The sequence below is a fragment of the Leptodactylus fuscus genome, chromosome 11, assembly GCF_031893055.1.
Source record: "Leptodactylus fuscus isolate aLepFus1 chromosome 11, aLepFus1.hap2, whole genome shotgun sequence".
Lineage (NCBI taxonomy): Eukaryota > Metazoa > Chordata > Amphibia > Anura > Leptodactylidae > Leptodactylus > Leptodactylus fuscus.
This window is the reverse complement of record NC_134275.1, coordinates 25,957,146-25,966,051: the sequence shown is the minus strand read 5'-3', so window position 1 is coordinate 25,966,051 and position 8,906 is coordinate 25,957,146.

The window sequence follows — 8,906 nt, the reverse complement described above, 5'->3', positions numbered from 1 at the left end:
GAGTGTAGCACGGGCTGAGAACGTCGCTGCCATGGGAAAGTTGACAGTTAAGCCTATCTAGTGACAACCCATCATAGGCTAGCTGGGTGATCTTGCAACTTGTATCATGCCGGAGTTTGATTTTCACCATAGGGTTTCATTGACCGCTTACTCGGCAACTTGTATGAAGCAGGATTTCTACTTTCCCCTTAGCGCTTCATTGATCGTGTACTCTTGAGTATAGCTCGGGCTGAGAATGACGCAGCCATGGGAAAGTTGACAGTTAAGCCTATCTAGTGACAGCCCATCATAGGCTAGCTGGGTGATCTTGCAACTTGTACCATGTCGGAGTTTGATTTTCCCCATAGGGTTTCATTGATCGTGTACTCTTGAGTGTAGCTCGGGCTGAGAAGGTCGCAGCCATGGGAAAGTTGACAGTTAAGCCTACCTAGTGACAGCCCATCATAGGCTAGCTGGGTGATCTTGCAACTTGTACCATGTCGGAGTTTGATTTTCCCCATAGGGTTTCATTGATCGCTTACTCGTGAGTGTAGCACGGGCTGAGAAGGTCGCTGCCATGGGAAAGTTGACAGTTAAGCCTATCTAGTGACAACCCATCATAGGCTAGCTGGGTGATCTTGCAACTTGTATCATGCCGGAGTTTGATTTTCACCATAGGGTTTCATTGATCGCTTACTCGGCAACTTGTATGAAGCAGGATTTCTACTTTCCCCTTAGCGCTTCATTGATCGTGTACTCTTGAGTGTAGCTCGGGCTGAGAATGACGCAGCCATGGGAAAGTTGACAGTTAAGCCTATCTAGTGACAGCCCATCATAGGCTAGCTGGGTGATCGTGCAACTTGTACCATGTCGGAGTTTGATTTTCCCCATAGGGTTTCATTGATCGCTTACTCGTGAGTGTAGCACGGGCTGAGAAGGTCGCTGCCATGGAAAAGTTGACAGTTAAGCCTATCTAGTGACAAACCATCATAGGCTAGCTGGGTGATCTTGCAACTTGTATCATGCCGGAGTTTGATTTTCACCATAGGGTTTCATTGATCGCTTACTCGGCAACTTGTATGAAGCAGGATTTCTACTTTCCCCTTAGCGCTTCATTGATTGTGTACTCTTGAGTGTAGCTCGGGCTGAGAATGACGCAGCCATGGGAAAGTTGACAGTTAAGCCTATCTAGTGACAACCCATCATAGGCTAGCTGGGTGATCTTGCAACTTGTACCATGTCGGAGTTTGATTTTCCCCTTAGGGTTTCATTGATCGTGTACTCTTGAGTGTAGCTCGGGCTGAGAAGGTCGCAGCCATGGGAAAGTTGACAGTTAAGCCTATCTAGTGACAGCCCATCATAGGCTAGCTGGGTGATCTTGCAACTTGTACCATGTCGGAGTTTGATTTTCCCCATAGGGTTTCATTGATCGCTTACTCGTGAGTGTAGCACGGGCTGAGAAGGTCGCTGCCATGGGAAAGTTGACAGTTAAGCCTATCTAGTGACAACCCATCATAGGCTAGCTGGGTGATCTTGCAACTTGTATCATGCCGGAGTTTGATTTTCACCATAGGGTTTCATTGACCGCTTACTCGGCAACTTGTATGAAGCAGGATTTCTACTTTCCCCTTAGCGCTTCATTGATCGTGTACTCTTGAGTATAGCTCGGGCTTAGAATGACGCAGCCATGGGAAAGTTGACAGTTAAGCCTATCTAGTGACAGCCCATCATAGGCTAGCTGGGTGATCTTGCAACTTGTACCATGTCGGAGTTTGATTTTCCCCATAGGGTTTCATTGATCGTGTACTCTTGAGTGTAGCTCGGGCTGAGAAGGTCGCAGCCATGGGAAAGTTGACAGTTAAGCCTATCTAGTGACAGCCCATCATAGGCTAGCTGGGTGATCTTGCAACTTGTACCATGTCGGAGTTTGATTTTCCCCATAGGGTTTCATTGATCGCTTACTCGTGAGTGTAGCACGGGCTGAGAAGGTCGCTGCCATGGGAAAGTTGACAGTTAAGCCTATCTAGTGACAACCCATCATAGGCTAGCTGGGTGATCTTGCAACTTGTATCATGCCGGAGTTTGATTTCCACCATAGGGTTTCATTGATCGCTTACTCGGCAACTTATATGAAGCAGGATTTCTACTTTCCCCTTAGCGCTTCATTGATTGTGTACTCTTGAGTGTAGCTCGGGCTGAGAATGACGCAGCCATGGGAAAGTTGACAGTTAAGCCTATCTAGTGACAACCCATCATAGGCTAGCTGGGTGATCTTGCAACTTGTACCATGTCGGAGTTTGATTTTCCCCATAGGGTTTCATTGATCGTGTACTCTTGAGTGTAGCTCGGGCTGAGAAGGTCGCAGCCATGGGAAAGTTGACAGTTAAGCCTATCTAGTGACAGCCCATCATAGGCTAGCTGGGTGATCTTGCAACTTGTACCATGTCGGAGTTTGATTTTCCCCATAGGGTTTCATTGATCGCTTACTCGTGAGTGTAGCACGGGCTGAGAAGGTCGCTGCCATGGGAAAGTTGACAGTTAAGCCTATCTAGTGACAACCCATCATAGGCTAGCTGGGTGATCTTGCAACTTGTATCATGCCGGAGTTTGATTTTCACCATAGGGTTTCATTGATCGCTTACTCGGCAACTTGTATGAAGCAGGATTTCTACTTTCCCCTTAGCGCTTCATTGATCGTGTACTCTTGAGTACAGCTCGGGCTGAGAATAACGCAGCCATGGGAAAGTTGACAGTTAAGCCTATCTAGTGACAGCCCATCATAGGCTAGCTGGGTGATCTTGCAACTTGTACCATGTCGGAGTTTGATTTTCCCCATAGGGTTTCATTGATCGTGTACTCTTGAGTGTAGCTCGGGCTGAGAAGGTCGCAGCCATGGGAAAGTTGACAGTTAAGCCTATCTAGTGACAGCCCATCATAGGCTAGCTGGGTGATCTTGCAACTTGTACCATGTCGGAGTTTGATTTTCCCCATAGGGTTTCATTGATCGCTTACTCGTGAGTGTAGCACGGGCTGAGAAGGTCGCTGCCATGGGAAAGTTGACAGTTAAGCCTATCTAGTGACAACCCATAATAGGCTAGCTGGGTGATCTTGCAACTTGTATCATGCCGGAGTTTGATTTTCACCATAGGGTTTCATTGATCCCTTAACTCGGCAACTTGTATGAAGCAGGATTTCTACTTTCCCCTTAGCGCTTCATTGATTGTGTACTCTTGAGTGTAGCTCGGGCTGAGAATGACGCAGCCATGGGAAAGTTGACAGTTAAGCCTATCTAGTGACAACCAATCATAGGCTAGCTGGGTGATCTTGCAACTTGTACCATGTCGGAGTTTGATTTTCCCCATAGGGTTTCATTGATCGTGTACTCTTGAGTGTAGCTCGGGCTGAGAAGGTCGCAGCCATGGGAAAGTTGACAGTTAAGCCTATCTAGTGACAGCCCATCATAGGCTAGCTGGGTGATCTTGCAACTTGTACCATGTCGGAGTTTGATTTTCCCCATAGGGTTTCATTGATCGCTTACTCGTGAGTGTAGCACGGGCTGAGAACGTCGCTGCCATGGGAAAGTTGACAGTTAAGCCTATCTAGTGACAACCCATCATAGGCTAGCTGGGTGATCTTGCAACTTGTATCATGCCGGAGTTTGATTTTCACCATAGGGTTTCATTGACCGCTTACTCGGCAACTTGTATGAAGCAGGATTTCTACTTTCCCCTTAGCGCTTCATTGATCGTGTACTCTTGAGTATAGCTCGGGCTGAGAATGACGCAGCCATGGGAAAGTTGACAGTTAAGCCTATCTAGTGACAGCCCATCATAGGCTAGCTGGGTGATCTTGCAACTTGTACCATGTCGGAGTTTGATTTTCCCCATAGGGTTTCATTGATCGTGTACTCTTGAGTGTAGCTCGGGCTGAGAAGGTCGCAGCCATGGGAAAGTTGACAGTTAAGCCTATCTAGTGACAGCCCATCATAGGCTAGCTGGGTGATCTTGCAACTTGTACCATGTCGGAGTTTGATTTTTCCCATAGGGTTTCATTGATCGCTTACTCGTGAGTGTAGCACGGGCTGAGAAGGTCGCTGCCATGGGAAAGTTGACAGTTAAGCCTATCTAGTGACAACCCATAATAGGCTAGCTGGGTGATCTTGCAACTTGTATCATGCCGGAGTTTGATTTTCACCATAGGGTTTCATTGATCGCTTACTCGGCAACTTGTATGAAGCAGGATTTCTACTTTCCCCTTAGCGCTTCATTGATTGTGTACTCTTGAGTGTAGCTCGGGCTGAGAATGACGCAGCCATGGGAAAGTTGACAGTTAAGCCTATCTAGTGACAACCCATCATAGGCTAGCTGGGTGATCTTGCAACTTCTACCATGTCGGAGTTTGATTTTCCCCATAGGGTTTCATTGATCGTGTACTCTTGAGTGTAGCTCAGGCTGAGAAGGTCGCAGCCATGGGAAAGTTGACAGTTAAGCCTATCTAGTGACAGCCCATCATAGGCTAGCTGGGTGATCTTGCAACTTGTACCATGTCGGAGTTTGATTTTCCCCATAGGGTTTCATTGATCGCTTACTCGTGAGTGTAGCACGGGCTGAGAAGGTCGCTGCCATGGGAAAGTTGACAGTTAAGCCTATCTAGTGACAACCCATCATAGGCTAGCTGGGTGATCTTGCAACTTGTATCATGCCGGAGTTTGATTTTCACCATAGGGTTTCATTGACCGCTTACTCGGCAACTTGTATGAAGCAGGATTTCTACTTTCCCCTTAGCGCTTCATTGATCGTGTACTCTTGAGTATAGCTCGGGCTGAGAATGACGCAGCCATGGGAAAGTTGACAGTTAAGCCTATCTAGTGACAGCCCATCATAGGCTAGCTGGGTGATCTTGCAACTTGTACCATGTCGGAGTTTGATTTTCCCCATAGGGTTTCATTGATCGTGTACTCTTGAGTGTAGCTCGGGCTGAGAAGGTCGCAGCCATGGGAAAGTTGACAGTTAAGCCTATCTAGTGACAGCCCATCATAGGCTAGCTGGGTGATCTTGCAACTTGTACCATGTCGGAGTTTGATTTTCCCCATAGGGTTTTATTGATCGCTTACTCGTGAGTGTAGCACGGGCTGAGAAGGTCGCTGCCATGGGAAAGTTGACAGTTAAGCCTATCTAGTGACAACCCATCATAGGCTAGCTGGGTGATCTTGCAACTTGTATCATGCCGGAGTTTGATTTTCACCATAGGGTTTCATTGATCGCTTACTCGGCAACTTGTATGAAGCAGGATTTCTACTTTCCCCTTAGCGCTTCATTGATCGTGTACTCTTGATTGTAGCTCGGGCTGAGAATGACGCAGCCATGGGAAAGTTGACAGTTAAGCCTATCTAGTGACAGCCCATCATAGGCTAGCTGGGTGATCTTGCAACTTGTACCATGTCGGAGTTTGATTTTCCCCATAGGGTTTCATTGATCGCTTACTCGTGAGTGTAGCACGGGCTGAGAAGGTCGCTGCCATGGGAAAGTTGACAGTTAAGCCTATCTAGTGACAACCCATCATAGGCTAGCTGGGTGATCTTGCAACTTGTATCATGCCGGAGTTTGATTTTCACCATAGGGTTTCATTGACCGCTTACTCGGCAACTTGTATGAAGCAGGATTTCTACTTTCCCCTTAGCGCTTCATTGATCGTGTACTCTTGAGTATAGCTCGGGCTGAGAATGACGCAGCCATGGGAAAGTTGACAGTTAAGCCTATCTAGTGACAGCCCATCATAGGCTAGCTGGGTGATCTTGCAACTTGTACCATGTCGGAGTTTGATTTTCCCCATAGGGTTTCATTGATCGTGTACTCTTGAGTGTAGCTCGGGCTGAGAAGGTCGCAGCCATGGGAAAGTTGACAGTTAAGCCTATCTAGTGACAGCCCATCATAGGCTAGCTGGGTGATCTTGCAACTTGTACCATGTCGGAGTTTGATTTTCCCCATAGGGTTTCATTGATCGCTTACTCGTGAGTGTAACACGGGCTGAGAACGTCGCTGCCATGGGAAAGTTGACAGTTAAGCCTATCTAGTGACAACCCATCATAGGCTAGCTGGGTGATCTTGCAACTTGTATCATGCCGGAGTTTGATTTTCACCATAGGGTTTCATTGACCGCTTACTCGGCAACTTGTATGAAGCAGGATTTCTACTTTCCCCTTAGCGCTTCATTGATCGTGTACTCTTGAGTATGGCTCGGGCTGAGAATGACGCAGCCATGGGAAAGTTGACAGTTAAGCCTATCTAGTGACAGCCCATCATAGGCTAGCTGGGTGATCTTGCAACTTGTACCATGTCGGAGTTTGATTTTCCCCATAGGGTTTCATTGATCGTGTACTCTTGAGTGTAGCTCGGGCTGAGAAGGTCGCAGCCATGGGAAAGTTGACAGTTAAGCCTACCTAGTGACAGCCCATCATAGGCTAGCTGGGTGATCTTGCAACTTGTACCATGTCGGAGTTTGATTTTCCCCATAGGGTTTCATTGATCGCTTACTCGTGAGTGTAGCACGGGCTGAGAAGGTCGCTGCCATGGGAAAGTTGACAGTTAAGCCTATCTAGTGACAACCCATCATAGGCTAGCTGGGTGATCTTGCAACTTGTATCATGCCGGAGTTTGATTTTCACCATAGGGTTTCATTGATCGCTTACTCGGCAACTTGTATCAAGCAGGATATCTATTTTCCCCTTAGCTCTTCATTAATCGTGTACTCTTGAGTGTAGCTCGGGCTGAGAATGACGCAGCCATGGGAAAGTTGACAGTTAAGCCAATCTAGTGACAGCCCATCATAGGCTAGCTGGGTGATCTTGCAACTTGTACCATGTCGGAGTTTGATTTTCCCCATAGGGTTTCATTGATCGTGCACTCTTGAGTGTAGCTCGGGCTGAGAAGATCGCAGCTATGGGAAAGTTGACAGTTAAGCCTATCTAGTGACAGCCCATCATAGGCTAGCTGGGTGATCTTGCAACTTGTACCATGTCGGAGTTTGATTTTCCCCATAGGGATTCATTGATCGTGTACTCTTGAGTGTAGCTCGGGCTGAGAAGGTCGCAGCCATGGGAAAGTTGACAGTTAAGCCTATCTAGTATCAGCCCATCATAGGCTAGCTGGGTGATCTTGCAACTTGTATCATGCCGGAGTTTGATTTTCCCCTTAGGGTTTCATTGATCGTGTACTCTTGAGTGTAGCTCGGGCTGAGAAGGTCGCAGCCATGGGAAAGTTGACAGTTAAGCCTATCTAGTGACAGCCCATCATAGGCTAGCTGGGTGATCTTGCAACTTGTATCATGCCGGAGTTTGATTTTCACCATAGGGTTTCATTGATCGCTTACTTGGCAACTTGTATCAAGCAGGATTTCTATTTTCCCCTTAGCGCTTCATTGATCGTGTACACTTGAGTGTAGCTCTGGCTGAGAATGAAGCAGCCATGGGAAAGTAGACAGTTAAGCCTATCTAGTGACAGCCCATCATAGGCTAGCTGGGTGAGCTTGCAACTTGTATCATGCCGGAGTTTGATTTTCCTAATAGGGTTTCATTGATCGTGTACTCTTGAGTGTAGCTCGGGCTGAGAAGGTCGCAGCCATGGGAAAGTTGACTGTTAAGCCTATCTAGTGACAGCCCATCATAGGCTAGCTGGGTGATCTTGCAATTTGTACCATGTCGGAGTTTGATTTTCCACATAGGGTTTCATTGATCGTGTACTCTTAAATGTAGCTCGGGCTGAGAAGGTCGCAGCCATTGGAAAGTTGACAGTTAAGCCTATCTAGTGACAGCCCATCATAGGCTAGCTGGGTGATCTTGCAACTTGTATCATGCCGGAGTTTGATTTTCACCATAGGGTTTCATTGATCGCTTACTCGGCAACTTGTATCAAGCAGGATTTCTATTTTCCCCTTAGCGCTTCATTGATCGTGTACTCTTGAGTGTAGCTCGGGCTGAGAATGAAGCAGCCATGGGAAAGTTGACAGTTAAGCCTATCTAGTGACAGCCCATCATAGGCTAGCTGGGTGATCTTGCAACTTGTACCATGTCGGAGTTTGATTATCCCCATAGGGTTTCATTGATCGTGTACTCGTGAGTGTAGCTCGGGCTGAGAATGTCGCAGCCATGGGAAAGTTGACAGTTAAGCCTATCTAGTGACAGCCCATCATAGGCTAGCTGGGTGATCTTGCAACTTGTATCATGCCGGAGTTTGATTTTCCCCATAGGGTTTCATTGATCGTGTACTCTTGAGTGTAGCTTGGGCTGAGAATGACGCAGCCATGGGAAAGTTGACAGTTAAGCCTATCTAGTGACAGCCCATCATAGGCTAGCTGGGTGATCTTGCAATTTGTACCATGTCGGAGTTTGATTTTCCCCATAGGGTTTCATTGATCGTGTACTCTTGAGTGTAGCTCGGGCTGAGAAGGTCGCAGCCATGGGAAAGTTGACAGTTAAGCCTATTTAGTGACAGCCCTTCATAGGCTAGCTGGGTGATCTTGCAACTTGTACCATGTCGGAGTTTGATTTTCCCCATAGGGATTCATTGATCGTGTACTCTTGAGTGTAGCTCGGGCTGAGAAGGTCGCAGCCATGGGAAAGTTGACAGTTAAGTCTATCTAGTGACAGCCCATCATAGGCTAGCTGGGTGATCTTGCAACTTGTATCATGCCGGAGTTTGATTTTCCCCTTAGGGTTTCATTGATCGTGTACTCTTGAGTGTAGCTCGGGCTGAGAAGGTCGCAGCCATGGGAAAGTTGACAGTTAAGCCTATCTAGTGACAGCCCATCATAGGCTAGCTGGGTGATCTTGCAACTTGTATCATGCCGGAGTTTGATTTTCACCATAGGGTTTCATTGATCGCTTACTCGGCAACTTGTATCAAGCAGGATTTCTATTTTCCCCTTAGCGC